Raw genomic sequence first — 27,462 nt, 5'->3', positions numbered from 1 at the left:
TGAGCTGCACTCTGTGGCTTCTTCAGCTCAGTCACCTCCTTGGTCTGAGAGGGATTTAGAGCTACCTCTCTCCCTCAGATGTACATTTTTCTTGCTGTTTTGGGGTGGAAGCAGCCTTTTTCTCCCCACGGTCACATCTCACCTATGTGTTCAGGATTTGGGTTGCTCTCCTCGGAGAGAAACACAGCTAAACATTGGTCATTGTTAAAAAAGCATAAAGTAGATGTACAGCTGATGGGTGGGTGTTCTTTTGTTTGTTGCTTTCTAGCTTGTTTTGCCTTTTTATATCCTATAACCTCTAACTGTATAATTTCTACCTAGATTTATTTCCAAATGTGTCATTTCTTTTATTATAGACAGTATGAGATAACCATGATGCCCACAGCTACATGACCCATGGCTAGCAAGGACCTGTCCATCATGCTCCACACATCAGGAATTCCTGATATGATAGGAATGAGCATAAAGAGCAAGCGGCCAGTGTCTCAAATTTCACTATAGGCTGTACTATCAGTGTGGAATGAGCCTATGAAAAAAAAAAGTTTTAATCCAGAAAAACCAGAAGGGAAGAAAAGCCACTCTTGTCATATTATCATAGGGATTTCCAGTATAATCATATTACACCTTCATTCATTGCCTTTACCACTTTGTGCCCATCTGTTCTAATCACGATTTCCCCTTCACACTGAAGCTCTCGTAATTACAGACACTGGCCACAGTGTGGAATTGGCCATTGCATCTTGTATTCTGGAGAACAGAAACACTGACTTGTAGTTCTTACTGGGAAACTGGTAACAGAGCCTGACCTTGAGATCCTTTTCTATGTTCTTGGGTAAAACAATGACAGTTTTCAAATCTCAAAAGAAAGGAAAAGGAGAATGAAGGCAGCACAAGATTTCTCGAAGCACTGTCAGCATAAAGACTTTTATCAATACTAAAGTTTAATATTCAGAATATTGTCAGGAGTCTGCAAGAGAACACTTCCTAAAGCAGAGGAAGATAAAACCAAACACTGCTTTGAGTTTAGTTAGTACAGAAAGGTCTGAGCATAAGCCAGAATCCAGAATTTGACAGCATGCAGTAGTCATGCTTGGATCCAGTATTGGTTTTTGAGTTAGAAGCAATTATTTTGATATTTTAAAACAACCTTTAAAGGAAGACTATTTTCATAAGTTACTTTTTCTGGCTCTTGCCAACAAGGTGAATAGAAATTGGCTCCTTCCTTTCTTTCTTCTCCTCTTGTCAACAATGGCAAGCTGAGATGCCCTGCAAAGTGTCTATGGGAGCCAGTGCTTTCAGCATAAAGCACGAAACATCTGAGCCTTGTCAACAAGGTTCTCTGTGTCTGCATCAATAACAAATCAGTAGTAGAGAAGGGAATAAAAGCCACAAGCCCTGGCTCCCACTACCCTTAACATCAGACAAACTGATTCTCAAGCATTAAAGCTGCTTGTGTCTGGATGTCATTGTCAGAGCTCTTTGGAATGACAAGATCCCAACAATTCACAAACCTCTGACACTAAGTGGTCTCACAGAAGAGCACAAAGCTGGAGTCAAACTGTCAGGCAATCCAAGGTTTAATACCAAACATAAGGTTTGTGTCATTAAAATGCTGAAATTTTTCAGCAGAAGAAATACCACTGGAGCTGGAAGGTTTACAGAATGACCAGCTGTGAAATAGTCAAGGGCTCTGGCTGATATGTCTTTGACAGCTAACCTGACAGAAAGGACCAGCTGGTCACTTCCCTCCATCCTCTCAACTCAGGAATACTGTACAGGATCATGAGTTTTTAAAAACTCTTAAACTCTGGACAGCAAGCAAATGAAAATACATTCAATACATTTTCCTAGCAACTACTAAAGTGTGAGGAAGTGGTTCTGGGTGATCATTTGTAGTAGTTACCAACCTTTTCAGACATTTTTAATACTGAAATGATTACTGCATCTTCAGCTATTTTTCAATCCAGAAACAATTTTAAAAAATAGCAAGAGTTTTCTTTGTTAGGAGACCTTAAAATATCAAAACACAAAAATTTCTCATTCTTAATATATAAAGTGGTCAATTTACTGCAAGCTACACCATTCAAAATGCTGTTTTCAAAATAAGAGTTTCCAGCCTAGGGAGTTAAATAAAGAAGGAATGTTCTTTATTGTTTTACTATACCTTAACTACATAATTGATGAAAGGACTCATTTCTCAATATTTAATGCTTCTGTACTCAGAAGACCATACCTAATCAGAACATCAGCAAGTTATGCACCAAGAAAAGACAGGAGAAAGAAAATATATTATTTGCTAAAATTAAAGAGAAAAGGACAAAAGTGAGCAGCTCCCCATCTCAAAATGAAAGCACAGACACAAATGTTTAGAGTCATTAATGTCATAACTGTGTTTTCCAGTATGAAATTCTGCCACTGCTATCCCCAAAGCCAGCCACACCTCTCCCCTGACCGCAGTAGGGCCAGCATTTAATTTCCCAGGGCTTTCAGTGGGAGCAGGATTAGAGCACAGCAAAGGTTGGCAGATTGTTAAAATTAGCTGTTTCTGGTGCTCATCCTCTTATGATCTCCACAAAAAGTCCTAATCAATTGCACTGTAATTAATCGAGGAAATATCCCACTAAATATAGCTAAATCTTTCCAGATGCACCCATTTAAGAGAAGAATTTAGTAGCTGCTGTAAACCCACCTTTCTTGACATGACTTCTTTTTTTTTGATTTATTTTTAATCTTGCACTTCTCCATTTTTTCAACAGCTTTTATCCCTTGTTCCATGCTCCTCCCTCTCAGGGAAAATGCAGGGTGACAGTGCAGACTGCATGGCAGCAGGAGGAATGGAAGGTTTATTTCAAAGTTGCTCTGTTCTTTTTTTCTGTGTGTGGCTTTGTTAAGTACATAAGGTATTTCTGAAATCCAGCTAGGAAAAACTAGAAAAGTCTTCCAATTATAATCCTTGATATTTCCCCTGAAGCTAAACCAAAGCCCCTTTGAACTAGAAAAGTGTCTTTCAAAAACGAGAAGGGCAAGACCTGAACTTTTCTACCTGTAGTCTTCCAGTCCAAGATTAGAGTTGTGGGTTGATTTTTTTTTCCCCCTCTTCTCCTCAAGGAAGAAAATACACTGATTTTTAATACAACTATTTTTAGTTAATCCAGCTTTCCTTTTTATCCTCTGTAGCCAATGCCTGCACTAGTCATTTGAGCATTATTTAAGTTATATTTCTACATCAAAAGTAAGTTTCCCTGGTGTGTATTTGCTGGCTGTTCAGGGGAGGTAAGTAAGATTTTGCAGTGCTTCTTGTCCAAAATCCTATTGTCACAGGCATGTTTATTGACTGATTTTCCCAAGTATGTAAGTTGTGGATTAGCCTTTGCTCACGTTGGAAAACATTTTCCATTAGGAAGTCAATGCCTTGTAAGGTGCAGAAGGATTTAACATGTCTGTATTCATCTGGTGCTCTCCCAAATGGCTCCAAGGTGGGGTTGTGGGTGATTTCAGGAGGGAGGGAATTCATCATGCCAGCTTAGGGGCTGGCTAATGGGTTTCTTCCTGTCACCCAGGGTGCTGCTCATGAGAACACAAAAATGGAGACCCTGCGTTTGTTGGTTAGAAAAACTGCTCTAATGCAGGTGGTTTAGAAAACTTATGGGTCACATAGACGTGAGTCTTCTAGCATGAAGTGTCACAGCAAGGTGCAACAAGGGTTTAATGCACAGAAAGTGAATCATTCCAATTTTTCTAATGGGTTTTCATATCCATATGAAGAAAAACAACTCGGTTTTCTACGTCTTTTAAAAGCAGCACACTTTACATAAAAACTATTGCCTTTCTGCTTGATGTATGTTTTTAAACATAATATTATGCCCAGAATCTGAACCAAAAAGGTAATAAAGATACTGTCTTCTGGGACCAGGACAGCAATGAAACTTCCATTCTCATAACTCACCAATCCTCAGCACAGCTTATCAAATTTATTTGCCTGGAATATTTTACAAGTAAACAAAGGGAAACAGGTTCCAGTGAAATAATGTTCAGTATTTTAATCTGACGTCTGCAGGAGGACAAGTAATCATGCATTTTCATTAATTACTTACACTTATTCCTTGTTTTTTAGTATGTCTGCAGCAAATTAGACAAGAATCTTCAAAGTGTTATTGGAGTTGTGTCAAAGATCATGTTACCTGCTTTGTTTGCTCCAGCAAAAGCCCAAAAGCTACAGAGAAGACAAACGACTAGAGTGAGAGGAAAATCTCATGAAAGGAAGTCTCCTGGTACATTAGCAAAGTTAGGAGCAGATAATTCTACTACAGAATCTCTCAAAGGCCTTAACCAGAGTAAGTTCCTTGCTAGATCCAGGAGATGCTGGATGGTTGCTTGGTTAAAGTACAAGGATAAAGCATTACACATTTCAAAGTCTCAGGACTCTCAGAGTTACAAGACAACCAGAAAAGTCTCCTTCTGCTAGGGTGTTTTGGTTTCTTAGCCAGCCCATAATTCTAGCATAAGGTCTTTTCACTGCTGGAATGCCAGCACACAAGGAACACTGTTGGGTGGAAGATTGTGGACATCAATTATTGAGGAATTGAAGCCAAGTGTTGCAAAGTTTAGACTGTTGTGGTGGAGCCAACACTTCTTCTCCTCCCAGACATGTTGCAAAGATGCCTACATCCAACCCTGAGGGGGAAACAGCTGCTGTGGTTCCCAAAGGCTACTTGTTAGGAAAAGCAAGAAGCTGAAATGTGAGAATTTAAGAGAAGCATTCATTGGCTGACAGGACACTATCCTACTCCAAGACTCCCCATATTTGCTCCTTTCGGTCCCAAAAGACAGGACTGAGAAGTGGTAGAGAATTTCTAACGAGTTCTCACAGAAGCACAAATATATTAGTGGGTACTTGACCCTCTCCTTTGCACTTGCTGAAAGGAGAGAGCCTTTGGACCAGTCTAGCACTGCCTTTGCAATGGTTACCCCAGAAGATCTGGGAATGACTCTTGTTGGCCTATTCAGCATGGAGAATGCCATCCCCATATTCTTTTTTAGGTCAAAGATAAAATAGAGTTACACTGCAGTAGTCAAAGTATCCTTTCTAGACATGAATATGATGTGCAACAGATCAAAGGCTTTAAGGTCATTACCCAAGGGAGACAGAAGTCACACTCTGGACTTTACCTACATTGTTTTACCTTGGCATTGGCAAGTTGGAAAATTTCCTCTGCTTAGCAAACAGTGCCTCAGAGAGAGCCAAGCCTGGTGACAACTTTCAAGCTGCCTGTTGTGAGGTGTGCACTTTAGCAGAATTTGTATTGTAGCAAGTACAAATTAAAAACAACGGCAAAAGTTTCATACAGAAAACACCCTCACTGTGAAGCAAGGAAAAACCCCCCAACAGGTTAGCATTCAGAACACAGCTCTTTAAGCTGGTATTGATTGATTGATTCATTAGATGGATACAAGTGCTATTAAGAGGTGAGGGCTCCTGTTGACAAGGATAGGCACATTCAGCACAGCTTCAGAGCACATCTCGAATGCAACCATCCAAATTGAAGACATCCCATCACAAGTAAGTCCAATCACATAAGCTCTATACCCTTTCAGTTCTCACTTCCATACTGTCCCACGAATTTCAGGGGCTCTTTTGAGAGAAAAGACTGAATCCCGTCATGTGCCTTGACTTCACAATGTGCCCTGGCTCAGACAATGTTTTGCTCAGACACAGAAGAGAGGAGGCATTTTCAGAGCAGTTGTCAAGAGCTTTCAAATTACAGCAGTGCTTGGCCCATCTTTCCTCACTCGTTTTAATCAAGGAGCTTCCAATTCAGATAACCCCTGCTGATCACAGCTCAGACTAATATTGTAAGAAAACCAGGAGAATGTTAGAACTGCAGCCTAGATAGGTATGCTACTCCTATGTGCTAATGTATGCACATCTCCTGAAACAGCCTGAAATTGCTTTGAGTTCATGATTTTTTTGCCAGCCCAGGCAAAGCTTCCACTGACTGTTACCAGGAACATTATTTGACTTAAAAGAGCAAGCGTGAATTTTGTGCATCTGCCCAGCGATGTGAAATCAATTCCGATACTGCCATTGAATGTAACTTATCTGAAAATTACTTTCTTGTGCTGTGGTTTTCCCTGTGAAACCCTGCAATGGTTGAGCTGATAATGTTGGATCTGAAGTCTCATGACTATTATGCAGTATTACTCTCCAGCTGGGAGACTTGGCAAGGCAACACATTGACATCTTCATGAACTTAGCACTTCACATCAAGGAGAGGATGTGAGCCTGTCAACTTGACACTCATAGTGCAATCTCTTTCAAATTGGCCCTTAGAAATCATTACAATATGACTGGAAGCTCTTCACAGTCATATAAATAGGATACATTAGACTCAGCTGCCACAAAAAAAAAAAAAAAAAGTCAAAGGGTACTAATCATGTCCTTTCTCTCAAATTAATATTGTCACATTTACTTATTTGTACTTAGAAGATGTTGGTGAAATGTCTCTTCCATCTGCTTTGGTGCATGCTTACACCATTAGGAGGAGTCTTTAATTTTATCTTTACTGAAGCTGTCCTTCAATTAACATAGAATTTCTTTCTAGCTTGCCAGATATTTTTAAAGTTACAAATGTATGTCACACTAATATCTAATCCTTAAGAAATGCCTTCACCTTGTTAAATTAAAGGGAGAACCATCTTAGGTTCACTACAATGGCAGGATTAAGGGAAATGATGGGAAGTATTCAAAAAGTGTTTGACAGGGCTTTAAAGATGAACAGAGCACTTCTGAGCACTTCTTCCTACTTACCTAGTCTGCATAGCTACGAAAGCAATTTAAAAAAGAGAATAAAGATAAACCAACAACAAGAATTTGATTCTTAAGAACCCACTTAGAGTCTCACAGTCCTTTATATTGACCTGGTATACTTTACCTGTTAATAAACTACAATTTAGCTTAGGGAGAAAAAAATAAATTTTATGTTGCTCTCATGATCCATATTACAGAAAATCTCAGAGAAAATATGGAAGTCTAGGCACCAAGAGGATGTGCCCTACAGGCAAAAACTATCTGCCAATTATTCCCTGCACCATCATCTCTTGATGCCAGGGAGATTTAAATTCCAGTATTCACATTGCAAAAGTATTGCACAAGGAGATAAATGCCTTTTGGTATTTTAGGACTATTCAGATCCTCTACAATTTTACACTTTCATGCTAGCAATGTGAGTCAAACTTCTGTTTTCATAACAGGTATGTTTCCTTCCATGTGAGATGAGTGCACAAGACAGCATATGGACTAACTGCAATTACAAAACTGCACAAGGGCCACTTCTGTGCACAATGCAGCAGCAAGAACCCACAGGATCAAAAATGGAGTGCAATCTTCATGCAAAATACAAACTTTGACAGCATTCCTGGCCACCTGAGACAGTTCCCCAGGGTCTCAGGTGTAAAACAGAAATTTGACATCAAACACCCAGCCATCCTTTCATTTAATTACTTCCTCTCATTTCATTAGCTCTGTGCTAGCTGAGTTGCATAAGCAATTCTACGGTGTGAGAAGGATCTGTAGCCATGGAAATATTTTTTCTCTGAAAGCATACTTGCTCACTTTGTGAAAAATGTATAATCCTTCCTGGCAAAGCAGTGAGGATATTGGATGTTTGAAGTAAGCAGATTGAGCCCTGGGTATAGCTTTCACATTGCAGCCCACAGTGTGGGACAAAAATAAAAAAAACCCAAAAAGCTCTTTGGTCCTGAGGGAGTCTGGGTATGGCTCCTGTCTGAAGGCAGCCTTGCCTGACAGGTTTTCCTGGAGCAAAGAGGGTGCATCCTGCTCTTTCTCTGTGCTTGGCAAGCATTGGGAGCCAAGTCTCCATCACTGCTTTTCTGCCTCTTCCCTCTTGGAGGAGCTGGCACCTGGAGGCGGATGAAGAGGAATCCCTCATTTCACTCATCCCAGATTCAAGGAGTAGTGCCTGCAGAATGCATGGAAATGGCACCTGCTGTCTTCCTGTGAGGAATAACCCAGTCCAGGGTGTGTGTCACTTAGTTCTGTGAATTTAAGCACAAACTATGAACCACCAGATTTTTAGATTTGAGTCAATTTTTTTCTCCATTTTGCTAATGGAAGAAACAGCTAGTCAAGCTAATCTTTATTTCAATTATTTTCAAGGTGCAGCAAAATCCATGCCATATTTGATAATCTTATTGTTTGTGTTGGTAGATTGGCAGAAGAGCCTACAACATGAGTTACATGGCAATAAAGATGCAGGCTCCCACAAGATCTAGTTCTGCTCTAGAAATTAGAGGGTATATGCCTCTCCACCAGCAGCCTGGGGAAAAAAAAGTCACAGTAATACTTCATCAGAATTCAGCCAAAAAAAGTTGCCTGTGTCCTATAGATTATTATTTTTTTTCTTACACAAATTGCATTCAACTGCACTTGGCTGCTGATACAGGGAATGGGACAATGACTCTACAGATCCCAGTCTATCAGACAGATTTCAGACACCCATAAATATTTCTGTTTTGTTTCAATCACTTCAGGTCTCATACAAAGTCAGTGATGAATTTATAGAATGAGGCATCTGTGGCTTGTCAAAGTTTACTTTTACATGGCAGGCAACACAGACAAAATTAATTCCTCGCTATCATGACTGGATTACAGTAAAGTGCCATGTTAGGTTGAGCTCAGCTAAATTCAAGTGTCCATTGACAAGATACCGTATTTCACATTCAAGAACAATTGCTAAATTCTGGCCTTTTTGCAAAATCCAAGGAAAGGACAATTTATTATTTAAGCAAGCCCTGCAGTAGATCAGGAGACAAACTGGCATCTTGGCTATTAATTACCCTGCAGGGTGACCAGCAGGGAAAACTGTCAGTATCAAACCATTTGCAGCACACATGTCAGTGAGAGAACAAGGGATGAATACCGACCTGCTTACTACTGCTGCTCAAATACTAGTTTGAGTATTGAAGCGGGGACCTACTCTATTAACAGCCAGTGTCCAGCAGTCAGGGGCTGTCAGCAGCCACCCCTGAACTCAGAGGAGCTATTTTGGACCTGTAGAATGCACTCACACTCTCTGCACTTGGACATAATTTTCCCCCCCTCCTTGGAAGCCACTGTGGGAAAGGGATACTGCGCACACAGGTCTTGCCCCAGCAGGGAGTCAAGTTGTGTCCAAGGTGGGTGACTGGATCCCAGTTTACTCAGTGTAGGGAGCAAACAACATAGTCTGACTTCCACCAAGTCAGTGGCTTCCCTTGGGTCAGAGTCCTGGAGAACACATCCTAAACTGAGTGCTTTCACTTAGACTGGAGTGGGAGGAGAAAGGTCTGTGTCCACCTGAATGGGAATTGCACCCTGGTTCATCACAAACCCTGGGCACTTGGGGTCCAGCCCAAAAAACCTGTGATTTTGCCAAGAGGCCACAGGCTATTGCTAGGCAAGGGCTAATCCTTCCTTCTGACAGACAGGAACAACCAAGGAACAGAAGAGACAGGACATGGGCTGAGATGTGAGCAGTGTATTCTTGGGAACAATTTTAACTTCTTTGCTCCTATAGATCCCAGCAAGCTCACAGGGCTTCTGAGCAGGCTGCTGCTGGTGAGCTGTGATTTCCCCTCTGCTAGGTAAAAAGCTCAAGTAAACACAACCACACAGTCAAAAAGGGTTGAATATGGGTTAAACATATTACTAATATGTTAGTTTTTAAATCTTTCTGAATAAACATTCAAGAGGCAGCATGCTTTTCCCTTTAGGGTAATTTTCTCCCACTAGCCCTCCAGCCTTTGCCCTGCTGATGGAGATGCCATCACATGGCGCAACAGAACTCATTTCCTCTACCTATAACTCCTGAGAGGTTGCACTTCTTCCTGCAAAGTGACACTAAATTTTAAACAGGACTTGCTAAACCCTTGGCAGAAACAACAAATACTCTTTTGCCCCATGCAGAGATTGTGAAAGTAGCAAGGGCTTCTGGCCATTCCAGCACAGCACTGAATGGGCTGCTCTGCATTCTGTGACCTGGCAAGCCTGCAGCAGATGCTCCTTTTGGGCAGAGCAAAACCTCTTAGTAATCTCTCTCTTTTTAGGTACTGAGTTTGTAGTTTATTGACTACTGAGCTGGCAACTGACTGAAAAAAATCCCACAGGAGCAACAGTGGGAAAGGGAAAAGTGTTGCAAGACAGAGCTGAATATGATGCCATGGGTGGTACTTTTTAAAACCACTCCTGTCTCTGCAAACCACTTATCCTTGAGTGTACATAGTTTCCTCCTCAGCAGAATTTTTCCCTGTATTCTTTATTCTGCTGCATAATATCAAAGTATCTGAATCTTGTGATAAGCACTACACACTTAGTACTAATCAAGGTGGATTTTATCCCCTTGTTCTTTCTTGAACTTCCCTTAATTTCTCTACTTGTTTCTGATTGGATCAACTGTAATTGTTATATTGATTTTAATTTTTTTTCTATCTGCAATTTATCAGCAGTATCTTTTCTATTTGCTACTGCCTTTGACTGAAGGCACACTCTGAATGAATCAGAATTAGGTCTACTCACAGCCGAGCTGTGGAAACCTGCTGAGCCATTATAGCTAGAGCCCTGGATCCCTGAAACTGTCATAAATAAAAACCATTATGACTCGTACCTCATGCCATTTCTGACTGTGAACATATGGCAGCATGCTTTGTATGGCCAGGAAAACAATAACTACTTTATGGACCTATCTGAATATTAAAACAAGGAGCTTTTCTCTGATGTTAGGCAAAAGAATCAGAGTTCCTAGTAACTGAACAGTATGATTTCTAAATTCTGCTTCAAACCTTCAGTGCATCTCCCTCCTCTTGTCTGTGAACTGAAAAGTCAGACCCAGTGTGAAGGAGAATTTCTTTTCCATCAGAAAAGCAGACAACACAGTGAGTGCAGCTCTTGTATGTCTCTACAGGGCTGAGTGAAGTGCAGGAATCTTTGTCCCCTCTCTAAGGCAAGTTTATCTCAGGAAAAAAGTCCTCAAACCATTTGCAAAATAAGTGATGCAAATAAAAGAAATAAGATATATCTGGGCAGCTTTGGAGATGGGAGCAAGCAGGAAGAAATCAAAAAAAAAGAGGGAGATCAGGAGGGTGGAGAGAATGAGGATGTCCACAATGAAGCTTTGAGCACAGGAGTGAGATGGACATGTGCCTGCAGCCTTCTGCTGTCCTAGGTGAGATGATTTCATAAAATCTTGATTAAAACTCCTCAATTCCTATCCTAAAAACAAGTTGCAAGAGTCACGCCATCTGTACCATGGGAAAACTCACAATTGCTCTTCCTGTTTTTACACATGAAAGGGCTCTTGTGTCAATGCTGTGGTTTCTGCTCAAAGAACTGTTTTCCTCTCCTCCCTCCTTTAGTGCCCCCTCCTCTGGTAAATCTGCAGATATCAGTCATATCCTCTCTCAGTCTTGTTTTTTTCCTGCTTGAAGAAACCACACTTTTGATTTCCTTTCATAAGACAGCCTGCTGAGACCGTTGTGCCCATCTCACTCATTCCATCTTTAATTAATTTTTGTGAGATTATACAAAGAGATGCACACAGTATTTCAGACAGAGCCTTGTACACAGCATGGAAGTCACTACACTAAAGGAAGAATTTAATAACTTATGACCCCGATGAACTTTTCCATAACTATGTCTGCAGCTGACTAAAACACATGACCTGGCTCCCTCGCTGCTCCCAGCTCAAGCACCAGTTAATGCCTGAAATTCTTGTTCATGGTCCCAAAGTGCACATCTTTGCATTTTGTACTATAATGTTCCATCACATTTAAATGGTTCCTGATCCCAAGGTCATCTAATTATTTCTATATAATATGGTAATTCACATTTTTATTGTTAATGTGCCCCACATCTGCACCACCAGAAAAAAAAAAAAAAGCATTAATTCTCTCATACTTTTTGGTACTGAGGTCATTGATGAAAATATTAAATAATTATTATTATTTTTATTTATTTATTTCTTGGATTATTGTGCCATAATATGATAATTGTACTTTGCTAGACACTCCATAAGAGTTCCCTCTTCAACATGGCCTCTTGCCAGCTTCTTCTGGACCACCTTTCACCATCACTTCATAATTTTCCTAAGTTCATCCTCATTTAATTAAGTTACTGTAAATTTATCTAATATTTTCCCATCTGGCACAGCAGTAGACATTTTACAGGAGCCTGGAATACTGCTTACACATGTACTTTCCTTTCCTCCTCCCCCTCAGCTATTCCATGCCCTACAAATGGTGAGTAGCCTGCAATCCTACAGATGTGTTGGAGTTCCACCACCAGGAGGAAGCAGCAGCTTAGGGGCAGGAGGCTGAGAAGACCAAAGCACCATTGTTCTCTGGGCAACCAGAGACTCAGGGCATTCACCAGGTTTGAAATTCAGCCTTCTCAGCATCCCACACCATGAGGTTGTGAGGGAAATCTTGCCCTATTCCCTTCTCCCTCACAACAGACATCACTAGAAGAAGATGCCTTTGAACATTCCTTCCCTAAAATCAATTTTTCCAGAAAGGACAAGAGATTAGGGAGTTCAGCAGAAACAGGATTTCTCCCCATGTATACACATATATGTGTTTTTAAAGCATCTTTCTTATTTTACACAATAGAAATTCCAGAAACATTAGTCTTTAAAATTATTGGTTCAGCACCAATGCAGTAAATTCTCAAGTGCTCCACTGCTCTCAATTCCTTCAGTGCTTGCAGCATTTTTGCAGCCTCCTAAGAAGTCCAGACTGCTGTAGGATCTATTCAAGATGATAAAGTCATGTTAAAGGCCTTTGCAGCCCTTTTTTCTTTTCTTTTATTCTTAAGGAAATGTCAGAGCTAATACTTGCCCTTTGTGCTGTTTTCCTCTGGTATTACACAAATCCTGTGAGATTTTCCCATTTGACCTGATGACCACATACCTTACCCTTGGCAATAAAAGGCATATCCATGCATGAGTCAGAAACAAAGCTGTTGAATGTCTTGGCCCTTCTGTAAATGGTAGTAAATTTGTAAATAAATAATAAAAATAATGTGTAAATTCATGCTTGTTTAGGCTTTTATAAAAATCTGTACTTGGAGAGCACTGTGGATATGAAAGGGAAAAATAATGGGTTTGGCACTGCAAGTGCATCAGGAAAAAGCCCTTGTTGTATGCTGCTCATCCAGTGAGCTACAGAATTTGTGAGTGCTGATTTTCATTTGCCAAGACATTTAAGAATTATGGAGTCTTGTTTTATGCTCCTATCACATTCCCACCCAGGACTCAGGCTTACTGATGTTCTCTATTGTAGCTAATGTTCTCTTATGTCAGAGCATGACATGAAAAACCTTTAAAAAGATGGCATAAAAAAGAGATTACTTTTTTTGTTCAAGGCAGACTAGCAGGTTTTTTAGAGCCATTTGCAATTGAGACTTTGGAGTCTGGTGCCAATCTCATGTTACTTTCAGCACTGGGGACACGACTGACACTTTGCAAACATTCCCATATTCCCCTTTTACCCTTCCTGTCAAGGATGACTCAAAATAATACAAAGTACTTGAACACATCCCAGCCATATTTTTTTGTGCCTCCAGAAAAATTTGATCCAAATTGTGATAGGATGGGTTTTTAATTGCCAAGGGTTCAGGGAGTCTGGGAAGTCCTTTCCTCCTCTTTGTTTTATGGACAATGCAGCTGTTAGCATAATATGGGCTCTAATACAAGAAGTAACAGAGAAAGGTGAGATGGTGAACTTAATCTCAACATCAGTGCCTTTTTCATTTCATTCTTTATTAAAAAGGTCAGCTGTAATTAAGGTGCTTACTTATTTAAACACCTATAGATAAGGATGAATGATCTCTCAGAGCAGTGCCATGAACACTGAGATAAAGATAAGCTAGATGTTTTCCAAGTGGCTGGGTCTGATTAAATTTCTTGTAAAATATTTTTGTAGAACTGGCTAAAGTAGTCTCAGATTTCCTAGTGATTATCTTTGAGAATTTCTGAAAAATAAGTGGAGACCCAAAAGACTGCAGAGGGATAAAAACAATGCTCCTGTACAGTAAGGTAGAAAAAAGAATATTACAGATAACACAATTTCAGCTCTTGAAGGAATGGTGAAAAAAAACCAAAAACAGTTGAAGAATGTATAGGCAATTAAAAGAAAAAAAAAAAAGACTAGAAACAGCCAATAAGTAGTCACCAGGAACAAATGTTGTAAGACCAATTTAGTTGCTTTCCTTGGCAGGGTAAGCAGCTTGCATTTAGAGAGGTGTTGCAATAAATATCAGATATCTTGACTTAAGTAAGGTTTCTGATCTTATCTCCTAGAACATACTCATAAGAAACCTAAGAAACAGAGTGTAAAAGAAACTAGAGAATGGAATCTAAAGCATCCTGAAAAACATCCAGAGAAAGTACATTGCCAGAGGACAATCCCAAGCAATGCCGCTCTGTGGAGGGATGCAGTCTCTAAATGATTTGTGTCAGACCCAGATGATAAAATATAAGATGTGTGTTGAATTGACAGGTTTGCAAACGTATTAGATCAGAGAAAAAGGCATAGTTTTACATTAATATAAAGCATTATGTAAGGTAAGCTTTCCCTTCCTCTTGGGGCTTGCAAGGACTGTGTGAGAAGAGTGCATTTGGTTTTTGGCCAGCATGCTGCTGGGCAGGTATGGAGCACTTGGAGAGAAGTAGAGAGTGACAAAAAGGTCCCAGTTTTCTGCAAAAATTTGGGCTAGCTTGATTTAGGGAAAATGCTAAGAGGCAGCATAGAAGAGTGTTCGTCTGTGCAAAGAGCAGTGTAAAAAGCTCTTACCCGTGACAAAGGAAGACAGGAAAAAGCTAATGAACTTCAACTACAGCAAGAGTAGATATTAGGAAAAGCTTTCAGCAGTAAAGATACTTAATTATCTATGGAGTTTTTAGAAATTCCATCTTGGAAGATCTTTAGTAACAGATTCAGATAAGTTGTCCATTTAAAACTCCAATTTACCCATAGAGGTAAAAATCACTTCTCCTCTTTTATACTTTCTTGCTCCAGACTCCTTCCCTCAGGGCCCATTACATGCCCCATGTGTGCAGCTCCTCTCCCCTGATGGAAGTTCTGCCACAATTCCACAACTCCTTCCTCTAGCAATTCCCACCAGCAACATTTCTTTCACCCATCTATTGTAACCCCTTCAGCAGATTTTAAGTGCACCAGAGTTTTCCTTCTGCTCCATTAATCCCCTTTCTTTACCAGGCCTCTACATGTTCTTTCACCTCCATACAAGCTGCATGTGCTTGAAAAGGGATGAACCAGTCCCTGGGACATGTTTGACCAACTAGGTCAACATGACAACACCTGGCACCTCGAAATAGTCAGCAGTCCATCAGAATTCCCCCCCAGGCTGGGTTAAACACCTACTCTGAGCCACAGGGGTGGCTGTGATTGTGTCTGGCTGGTAAGGAGCTGGATTGCTTGAGTTCCTGACCTCCCCTCAGTTTAGTTTGGAAAAGAACCTTAAGATCATCAAGTCCAGCTGCCAATGTAATATCAACAAGTCCCCCTTTCCACCATGTCCCTCAGTGCCACAGCTACACAGAGATGCAGCCCTCTCAGGCAGATGAAACTCTGTGCCAGTAGATCCCACTGCATTTCCTTTACCCTCCTCACTGTGATTGCAAGCAGAAGAGGTGATGGTGAGGCAGCAGAAAAATGAGTTAGACTTGGATCCCAGAGGCCTCCCTGGATTAAGCCATGGAAAATCATGCTTTGAAAAGCAAACTGCACTGCTACCCATGAAAGGGGCAGCAAAAACTCTTAACTCCACAGCACTGGCTGAAGCTGCTCTGGGTCTGCCCGACGCATGCAGCTCTCCAATGAGCAGAGTCAGACCTACTCATGATACTCAAATGCAAGCTATCCCTCATTGCTGCAAAGGAACAGGATAGACCCCATGCACTTTGTTTATCAAGCAGATTTACTCAGTTAATGCACTGAAAGCTTTATGGCCATGTTTTACTACAGCTAAAACATTATTAGGGAAATATGGGCTTCTGTATTGGATTTCAGGACCAACACTTCCATACAGAGTTTTCATTCATTGATTTCAGATGGCTGCACTGAGATTGCCAGGCTTGAATGTTTACAAGGACTGAATTTTAGTAATTACCTGTTATTTTCAATAAAATCTATCCCAAACATGCCTGAAGTTTCAGTGCCAAGTTGAATACTTCTAATTAATACAAAGTGTTTTAAACACCTGTACTTTCCTGTCAGTGCTGCCTCTCTTCCAATACATGCCTCCAATGGTTCTAAGTTTTACAGGTACAAGGCATATGCTGAAAAAACCTGTGGACATTAAACATCACACATTTTAATTAAATAAAAGATGGTTGCCGGTCAGTTTAATTTATTATTTAAAGAAACAAATAAGACTTATTTAAGCCTCAAAATTTCAGGCACAGGTCTTGAACTTAGCATCATCTATTTCAGAAGTTTGTGCTTTTTGCCTGTGGCATACTTCATTTTGACATGTCCATCATTTTTCAAATGGATGTGTGCTGCTATCCAAAATCCATTACTTGTGCTATGAATTGAGTAACACTCTATTATTTACTTCTGGCATAGTATAATCAGACACATGCATCTTTGTTGGCTTTGGTACTGCCTTTCACTTCCCAATGAAGGAGCCTGAATACATTAACTCAACATTTTAATGAATTGGTAACAGTAATGGGTGCTTAGAGTATAGATTGCTTTTGTAAAGTGCTACTGTATTGAGAAGTGCCTTGAAGCGTTGGCCAACGTTTACCAAGCAGTTAAGAAAGCATGATTTATTTTGGACTGGTTTTATTAGGCAGTTATTGATAGCTATATAATGAATGATCTGTATGCAAGGAAAAGCATTCAATTGCTTCTTTCAAACCATTCTTGACATGCAGTGTAGCCAAAATAAACAACCTCCTTTCAGAGACTGCTTAAATCACACAAGAAATCCCTACCAGCACTCAATGAAGGTTCTTTTTTTCCCCTCTTAAGGTAATTATTGTTCAGGCATATTAAAAAATTCTGGGTATTTTTCACTCAAATGTCCATGACTCAAAATTATTCTGCACACCTTGTGAAGGGGGTAACATCTCTTCCTCTTTCTTCTTTTCATATGAGTGTAGCACACTGTAGCAAGATAAAACCCACCCAAACACACTTTCTCCGTACAAAGAATACAGTGGTTCAAACTGCAGTGAATCTACATTTTTGTTTCTAGCAGTGGTAATCCTCCATCCCATGTTTCCACACTATTCAAAGCCAAAGGAAAACCATATTTGAGACTGAATTTTAATTAAAAGCTAACTAGAAAGTGATTTTAGTCTCCACAAATGCAAAAAAAAAAAAAAAAAAAGAAGAAAAAAAAGGAAAAAATAAACCTATGGTATCTAACTACCTGCTCTCACCCCAGGAGCTGCTGTCACCAACTAGAAAATTATTAATCACAGATTTATTCAAATTCATATTTTGAACAACATCTAAGCATGTTTGTGAAATGCATCACCAAGAAGCCATCTGTGCATTTTCAATGATACCATTTATATTTCATAAAACCAGGCAGCTGTTTTGCTGTGATTTTTCTGAGCCTTTAAAATTGGCTTTCAAGACCCCAAAGCCGCTGAGGTTACAGAACATAAACCACAAAGCATCTATTTCTAAGTGTGCCTGGAAGGGTGATGATGAGAAAAACTTACAAGATGCAGAGAGGAATTCTTAGTGCTTTACAGTCTCGATTAGAATGAAAAGTAATTGTCAGGATTATTTTGACTCTCCAGCCTAATTGCCCAAATTCTCTTCTTTTATTAGACAGAGATGGAGACTAAAGGTGGGAATGCAAACCTGAACTCCTGATAAGGAAAACAGACAATATGTTAAAGGTAATTATTGTGTCTAATTCCATCAGAGTGAAAAGTTTAAGTTAATGCTGAGCCTCTATAATATGGGTAAATAATTGGAAGAAGGAGCATTTTATCAGCAGAGTAATGCATTTCTAAGCACAGATGAGTTACATTTACTGGAGAGCAGCTAATATTTATGTTAGAGGCAGAAAGCAAGTGAGTCACTGTTCTTTATCTGACAATTTGTTCACTGCTTCTGCCTGAACCAAAATAGTCGTGTTGATTGAAATGGTAACACTTACCTCAGTACTGGCAAGCATAACATACACTAAATTAAAGACCATATTCAGTGATTAGCTACTTTTTACCTAAATACATTCCCCTTTTTTACAGAAAAGAAGCTCTCCTGTATTTTTATTGCTGTTGCTTCACAGGACACCATAGGGATGCAGCTTTTTAGAGATTAGATACAGGTAGGAAGATTAGGAGGAATAAAGAGGAATTGTATCTTCTGGTAAAATCACAAAGCCACAGAATAACTCTGGATGGAAGAGAGCTGGAGCACATTTAGCCTAAATTCTTTCCCAAAGTGGGATCATCCCTGGATTCTGAACAGGTTGCTCAGGGCTTTGACCAGTCAGAGCTTGAAAGCCTTCAAGGATGGAGTCACTGTGACCCATCTGTACAGCCTGTTGCAGATTTTTAGTCCACATTTACAGGGGAAAATGATCCTGCCCTTACCATATTGGCCACCTCCCCTAAACTTTCTCCAGCTCACTGATGCTTGGCAGCCCTCAGTTTGGGTGCAATACTCTAGATAGGGTCTAAAGAGTGATAATTCCAACCTCTTTCTCCATCAAATGGTCAAAAATATCTTCTGGCTACTTATTCTACAGCAAAAGTTCCATTGACTTGAATGAGGGAAAATTTCACTCAGCCCTTTTATAATTTTGGGCCTAATCCTAGCTGGATTAGACTGTGCCAGGTGTAGGTGGAGATTATGCCCTTCCCAAAAGAAGGCTGAGGCAGAACCAGCACAGCTGAAAACAGGGAAGCAACTTAGAGCTCCCCAGGGAACTTTGTCACCAGTTACAGCACTCTCACTGCAATCACAATTTGGCAAGGTATATGACTAACCCTGAAGTGAGAGAATGCTCACCTGAAACCTTTCAGAAGTACTTTGTCATTTCCTTAGTCTCATGCAATGCCTAGAATGGGAGCAATACCCAGGGGCTGTACAATAACACTTAAACAATCAGGTTTATTATCTGCTTGTCTTAATTAAATGCCGCAATTTTTTTTCCCCGGAGGAAGAAAGTTTTTTTTACATGAAACAATTTAGTTTGAAGTAAATGGGCCTCTAAAAGATATATTGTTTACTCTGATTTGATTTACTCTGCACAGAAGATTCCTGTTCATGACTATTAATGTGGCTTAGCCCAATCAGATACGTTTCATTTGTGTCCTACTTCAAATCTTTAGTTTCTCCCATATGTCAAAAATGTTGGGGCTGCTGAATTATAAAGCCTTGTTGCTATGGCAATTAGCTCCATTACCTAGGTGACAGTGCTGGCATAATGTCACCACTAAAGCAATATAAATCCTGAAATATTTTTAGTGTCTATTGCAGATGAACCAACCACAGGAAAAACAACCACTTATCAATGAGCCAAAACACTCCTAGGTGATGGGAGGAAGGTGAAGCTTGACCACTGTCTGTGCTTCCTGGAGAAGTGCAGGTAGAGAGCAGACTGGACAAGTGGACTTCCTACATGCAGTAACACTACAAGAGAATGACAAGGAATAACAAAGAATATCCCACAGAGAATAATAAAAAAAAAGAGAAATAAATTCTTCCTTGTTTGGGCAACTGCTGAATGAACTACGCCTCTCTACTCCCACCACATTGCCCTCTCCTAATTCTCTGGGGTAATATGAAGGCATGTGCTGTAGCTGCATGGATTTGCATATTTTAAGCCTTTGTATTATTTATTATACAATATTTAGTCACACTTTGAAATCTCATTTGGGGTTAAAGTCTCATTGTATGGGGAACTGTACAAATAAAAGCAGTGCTCGATAGCCTCTGCCCTCCCAGAGCTGACAAGCTTGCAGAAGGGTTCAGGTGATGGTGAGGCAAAAAGCAGCTACTGCCATTTTCCTGCTTATCTACAATTTATGAAAGCTTTTATCTTCTAGCCTCTAGTCACACCAATTCATACAGCCCACAGTACAAGTGAAGCCCACAGGTAGCAAATTTGGCAGTGATTAAAAGGACAATGATGGCAACATCTGTTATGTTTTGGGTTTTTTCTCCTCCCTCAGCTTTGCCTCAGGTTTCTGGGGCAGGCTGAAGTGTGCTGGTATTGGCTGCACAGTCAGCATCCAATTGCACCTGCTTTGACCAGGGAATCTGCATAAAACGTGACAGGATTTTAATCTGAGAAAGAAGCAGGAGAAAAAGTCCATGTTGTGGAAACCTGCCAGGAAATCAGTCGTTAGGGGAACACCCATAGCCACGTTAAAACAGGAGAAGGATTTCATCAATCTTTAAGCATTCAGACAGAACAACAAAAATGTTATTTTCACTATCACATGCACAGGGTTCTTCCCCCTGCCAAGACAGTGTGTAAGCAGCTAAATACACCTGAGGAAAGAATATGCATCAAATAACAAAGAGAAGAATTCTCTTCCCTTTCACTGCTCCCAAAATGAATAAATTTTTAGTTTATTTATTATTTAGAATTATGAGGCTATGCTTAGAGCAAGTAGTCCTTGATCCATAAATCATTGCCATACCATTAATTATCAACACTCACTGCTTGCTGACTTGGTTAGTCATATAAATCACACGACACCCTGAGCAGGCAAATGATAGTTGCTAAACATTACATTTGTTCCTTTTGTGCCACTTTCCCCACTTGCTCCTCTGCTGGACTTTTTCAGAAACACTGCATCCCACTTGCACATCAGCAGCCTCTCTTTGTTTATCCCTTCTCCCCAAGTATTCATTGGTACAAATCACATTTGCAGCAAACTTCTGAACTTGCCTAGTTCAGGATGTAGCTCATGGTCTCTGCCTGAGCAGCTGCCATTGAGGAGCTGAAAAAACCCATATTAATAATGCCATTTTGGAAGGAAACAAAAAGGAGGGAACTTCTCTGATGAAGATGCAGACTGACTTCACAGCTGTAGGGTCTGTACTGCCTGTACTCCAAACTGTCAACAAACCACCAGGAGAGTCCTACATGTGGGCTCACTTCTGACATGGACAAAGGTCACATCAGTAATTTCTCTCTCTCAGGGATTAATATTTCATATTGGTCCTCTGCTGGGAGATTCAAGTAAATTAACACTGATGATGTGCCCTTTACTGGCTGGTCTGTGGACTTCATTAGGGCTGGAGAAGAACATTGCTTTACTACAGAAGCCGCAGCAAACATCTCTTTTACAAACCTGACCGTGCGTTATTTCTTGCATTTGATCCCACAGTGACACTTTGCTCTCTGAACATTCATTTCCCTCATATTTTTTTCCCCCTGACAATGAACACAGATGACAGCATCAGAAGCCCACAAGGCTGTGGATCCAGGTCTGCAGTTTTGCAGCACAGTTTGAGAGGTGGGCACGGTCACACACAAGGCCAACCCTCTGCATATGTTGGGAGCTTACAGAGTTTTGGCTTTCTATGAGCAGCTGAGGAATAAAACAGGCATTGTCATTAGCAGCTGAGAAAAGGGGAATATTAAAGCTCATTTATGAACAGTCACAATACCCAGGTGGAGCTTAGCAAACACAATAGAAGTTTGCCTCATCTACCTGCTCAGTTGACAATTTTCTTACAGACACCCTCCAAATGCCCTACTGCATTTTGGGCACACTACTGTTTACACAGGAAGTAACAGTTCTTATTCTCATGCCCCAAGATGTGTGCACTGTATCTTTTGACAGATTCTGTGTAAAATCCCTGTTTTGGACTTATGACAACCTTCACCAGATTGCACACTGGCAGGCAGAGCCAAATGCCCAAGCTGGACTTTTATACAATACATAGGGAAGGACTTTGGCTTCCTTATCAAGATCTTTCTTCTGTTCCAAGGGAGCATCTTTGGCCTGGGTGCTTTATTATGGCACTCAGTTCCAAGAGTGCAACCCTGAGACAAATACTGAATGACTGCATACATGGCAAATAAAGTGAAGGTCTCAGCAGGTGATAACAAAAAAAAATAAAAACACACCCAAACCTTTTGCACTTCACAGGAAAGCACACAGAAACATCCAGTAGGAACTACTAAACCAAGAATAAGGGATGAGGTGCTTCCAAGGCACCCCAAATTACAACCTTTGTCCCTATTCCAGTGCTTGGTCCTGAGAGAGCTGAGCTGCCTTCTCTGCCAGCATCTCCAGTCAGACAAGTGCATGTGTGCTCTGTGAGTCAGAAGCTTTCAGATGAAAATGCTCACACTACACCTAAGGATCATTTAGCAAATGAATAACACTCAGCTACCTCAGGTGCAGCCCACAGGAGCATGTTATGTTGTGCAGCAGTTTACTTTATGAGCTGAAAATTACAACTGATAATACTGTCTAGCTCCTGTCATGAGAAAGACATTGAAATTGCTGACCTTCCACAGAAGATAATCTCAATTCATTCAAAACAGTAACATGCCATAAAAAACAGCGTGCACCAGTGGTGCCTGTGTTACAGAAATAAGTATAACCAGCTCTGTACCCTGTAATTTATACATAATAGCCATAATACACCATCAAAACAAAAATTCAGCCTGAATGTGCAAAAATGGGAGTGAAGATGTTGCCCTGTAGTGGGGTAAAGACATTTCTCAATACAAAGTTTTAAAAACATCACTCACTTGTTTTCAGCAATATTAAGATGAGGCAATCTTTTAGCTTGTCCTTAGAGACATGATACTTTGAGCTCAGCAGTTATCATTTTAGCACAGGTACCAGCTACCAGAAGCTATGGGCTGCAATCTTATAGGCTTGCTTTATTTATTTTAAACTTGTGTGAATGTTGGAGAGAGACACCCTGGGAAATGTGGTGGTATAAATTTCTTATGAGTTATTCCTGATGTTCAAAGATGCCCAGTTAACTAATTCCCACTTCCTTTAAAGAGAGGGTCTCAAAAACTGGGATAGTGCAAACAGTATGTCATCTAGTATCAATGGAGAGAAAATGTCAAACGTTTGCAACACCAACAGAAACTTCTTTAAACCCACACTTCATGTTGCCCTCAGTATTCAGTATTACTGTCAGCTGTATCAGTGTTCAAGGCTCTTCAGAAATCTGCAGCTTGGGCTGTTAAGGACATTCACACACAAACACAAGCCCATTACCCTACAAAGCACATTCTTGCCAATAGCACTTACATTTTCAGCTATTGCTATTTAATTTCTTACTTAGTTGAAGAAAAGGATTTTTCTTTAGTTAGTATTCCTACAGGTCAGTTTATGGCAAGCAGCTAGAAACACACAGATGTCTTACTTAGGGTACAAACTAATCCTCACCAAAATCCCATTTCCAACTAGAGAGTTAGGATTAAATATTTCTGCTGATAATTACCCAATTCACAGTAAGTGGTCAGCTCTGCAGTGACCATTTTTGGTCTGTGGAAGTTGCTTTGCTAAGGACTGAGCTGGGAAGAAAAAACCCAGAATGGGATATAACAGGAAAAATCCTCTTTTCCCTTCTCTTCCCTATGTAGCTGTCTAGCAATGTGCTAGAAGAAGGTCTGTTTTAAAGGGAAGTAAAGGCCTTCCTTGTCTGCTTGTTTAAGGAAAAAAATAACAGCCATCTCTCCCTCCCTCTGTTTCTTCCTCTCTTTTGCATTTATAGCCCTCATTTATAGCATGGTACAAATTGTATATTTGCTTGTGCTTCCCCACTGCCCCATTGTTGCACCAATTATAAAGGGGTGAAAAGAAGAGTCTTTTTTTTCTATTCTAGCCATAATCTTCCACAGATCTCAACTCTTTCTGCTGCAAAGATCTGCCTTGGTTTCCAAGCACTTCACTCAATACTGTCTGTATACACCCAAGGACAAAAACGTGTTTTACTCAAAAGTGGCCTTGTGTGGCTCTCAAGCTGCTGAGAAAGTTTGGCTACACAGGAGATTAGTTTTCCTGCTGAGGAATATCCTTTTGGAACAGCCATATTAGTCCTGTCTTTTTAGAAAGTAGACAAGCAAGAGGCAAGGTGTAGATTACCAACTGTGCTTAAAGACAATGAAACATTCAATGTTTTAATAGGTATCTCCAGGAGAGAGCCCTGCAGTGCACTGCTCACAAGTGTTCTCACTGACCCTCTCATCTATACCCCCTGTAAGGGTTTCTAATAACCTAAGACCCAACCTCAACAACAGATTATTTTTTAAAAAAAATATTTCTGACAACAATCTGGCTCACTCACACCAACATCTTTTCACACTACAAGCAGCCTAAGTGACTTGAAGTACAGCCACTGAATTTTGTTTTGGGCTTACTGAATTTTCATGAAACTCTATCCAAGAACACCAGGACTAGCAGAAAGACAGCAGGAACTCGAGGCCATGCTTGTTATGGAGAGGTTCTTCAGGTTTTGCATGTAGCTCTGGGCTTTCTGCCCATGCACAAGTCATGCAAGGAAATATTTAACTTTCTTCTGGGAAAAAGGCAACAATTCTGCTGGTGCTGCAAAACAAAAAGGGGTGGCCTGACCAATATTTGGGTTTGATCTTAAAAGAGGAGTAACACTTGGGTTTAGCTCACCAGTGTTCAGAAAGGCTGTTCTGTGGAGCAGCTGGAGGATCCCATCTCACAGAAAAGCTCTAAATCTGTGGAAGGAAACAGACCAGGAAGAAGATTGTGATGACTGGAATATAAAAAAGCATGAAGGCCAACAAAACAAGACAGATGTCATCTGAAAAGACAAGTCTATTATTTTAATGTCATGTTCACCCTCACGTTGAGGAGTGGAAAATTAGTGGCCAGAGCTTGTGCATCAGTAAAAATCAGAATATTGCTGGCACTCCAAGTCCAAATGTTTTAGCTACCTTTCTTTTGCTCAGTACAAATTTTTTCAATGGATATTTTTAAGCACTCATTTTTCTATCTTCTGCCAGTCTGGGATGCCTAAAAATGAAGTATAAAAGGAGGGGGAAAAAAAAAAAGGTGTGATGAGAAAGTCTTGATATGTTTTGCTGGAATAACAGAGCCTTGCTCATCAACTGATGCTCAAACATCTGAGCACTTGATGGCTTATCAATATATTACAAATACCTCAACAGCAGTTCTTTTGTTACAGTATGGATGCATAACATTTCTTGCTTCTCCAGAAATACCCTGCTTAAGTTGTCTGACTGATCTTTAACCACTGACAAAGAAAAAAGGTCCACTAATGCAATTTCACTGTCATTGTTTTCAGAGCTATTGAGCTGTAAACCCTGCTGTGTGGGGCAACTGATGTGTGAACACCTCATCTGGAAACCTGTTTTAAAGGGAAATATTTCAGGAGGCAAATTTAGTTAAAATGTATGTAATTAGAACATGAAAGGGCAACTGATTTCCTGGAGAACATGAGATGCTTGATACAATACTGGTATATGGTAAACTCAATTTTTTTTCTGTATTTGGTCTTCACAGATGTAAAAACCAATACAGACATGTTTACAGTATTGTATATACTTAATGAGAAAATTGAATTTCTCCTTAAATTATACTGTGAATTACTCAGCTCCCTCTGCATGAGATAAAAAAAGAAAACCAATCCCTGAATACCAAGGTTTTTTGCATAATTGTAAAGTCCACAAGAATTACTGTTACATTTATATAACTTGGATCCTCTGTGATTTTTGTATGTAATTGAAATAATTCATTATTCACTTGCAATGTCAATACTTTGCTGTTCTGCACAAGAAGTTACAAGCTATCACAAAGTTCTGAAATCCACTCAGTACGCATTTTCAGCAACATAAAGTGGTTTTCCTTCTCATTTATTTTTATTTCAGTTAGTCTATAAAATTCAATATGCTTGATATTAAAGAGGAAGATGGATAAAACAGTTGATTCACTGCATTTGCCACTGGCATAGTGGAAATTACAGAAAAAACTTTACATCAGCATTCTTTGATGTATTAGCTGATCATCAGTATTCAATTATTTTAAAGAGGATTTGTGAATTGTAAGCTAGTAGTAGTAAAAAAAAGATGACAAAATAGTAAAAAAAAAAGGATTTAGAGAACATAAAATTAAAAGAGAAAAAGATAATATAGTCTGAGCTAACAGCTGGGAAAAATAGAATGCTACACACAGAATATCTGTATTTGTCAGTGACACAGCTTGCTTTAGACCATTTGGTTATCTAAATATTTGACAGCATTCAGTCTTGAGCAAATATTCTAGAATGTAAAAATACATTCAATAAAAAAGAAAACATCCTAAGAAAGCAGTCATTCAGGACATTGTCAATATTAACAGAGACAACAGTGGGCTGGTCATCAGCCACAAAGTCTTTACCAGTCAGTGTGAAACCAGAGAGATTTGTCTTATTCCACTCAAAACCATGTCTGCAGTGATGTACTGATAACCTTCAGCTGCACCTTACCTCAGACACACTGTGCTCTCCAAAGCACTTCTCAATTTCCCTGCGCTGCCCAAATTACACACCAGGAACACAATAAAGCCAGTCTGGAATGCTCCTGCTTCCCCAGACTGATTCAATTTATCTGCTTTGCCAGATTTTCTTCCTAAATCCCTGCTCCCCCCTGCCAAATGCAGGTGAATTTCCTACAAACTCTCTACCCTTAATAAATTAAGCAAGTTGTCATGGGATATGTTATCATCACTATTCACAGAAGGGAGGGGGTTGTAGAAACTCTAGGAAGTGTATGCAAACTAGTTACATTCAGAAAAGAAAGATGCATAAGGATAAGACGATGACAATCCTGCCCAGGGGAGTTCCTTCACTGGGTGCTGGCTGCTTTTGTTTAGCAGCTCCATGAAAGTGTCCAATTTCCCTGGAACACTCCTGTGACTGTCCAAATCCTATAATACCAAGAGGAGGAAGAGTGCTACAAACTTAATTTCTTATGAAAAAATGCAGAAATGTTTAAAATAGGGCCATAATTCCATTTTTTTCTCTTACATTTTTCTTTAGCATAAATGCTTTCTAAAGCAGAATAATTAAATAATGAAAAGAAGAACACAATGAAGAATGGTTATCTTCTTCAGGGTTTTAGAGAGGAAAAGGGTTTTTGGCATTCTTTCTGGGGGGTGGGGTGATCTTGGTGTTTTTTACTGTGCTAGTTTTAAACATCCCAAGAAACTGTAGAAGTGATGAGTTAAAAAACTCATATCAGCAAAAAACAACTACTCAGAATTATCAAATCATGTAGCAAATGTTAACTTAAGACAAACTACAATATGGTCAAATTACTGTTAAAAATTTGGAATGACCAGATAAAATTCATCAGTCTTCTATCAGAGTTCACCTATTTTTCCCTCCCTTTACTACTCCAGCTGTAGGCTGTCCAGCAGGGTTTGAGACATAATTTTCCTTTAATAATTGCTC

This window comes from Haemorhous mexicanus, chromosome 3 (genome assembly GCF_027477595.1).
Source record: "Haemorhous mexicanus isolate bHaeMex1 chromosome 3, bHaeMex1.pri, whole genome shotgun sequence".
Classification (NCBI taxonomy): domain Eukaryota; kingdom Metazoa; phylum Chordata; class Aves; order Passeriformes; family Fringillidae; genus Haemorhous; species Haemorhous mexicanus.
The sequence above is the reverse complement of the archived record's forward strand: the minus strand, read 5'-3'. Positions refer to the sequence as shown.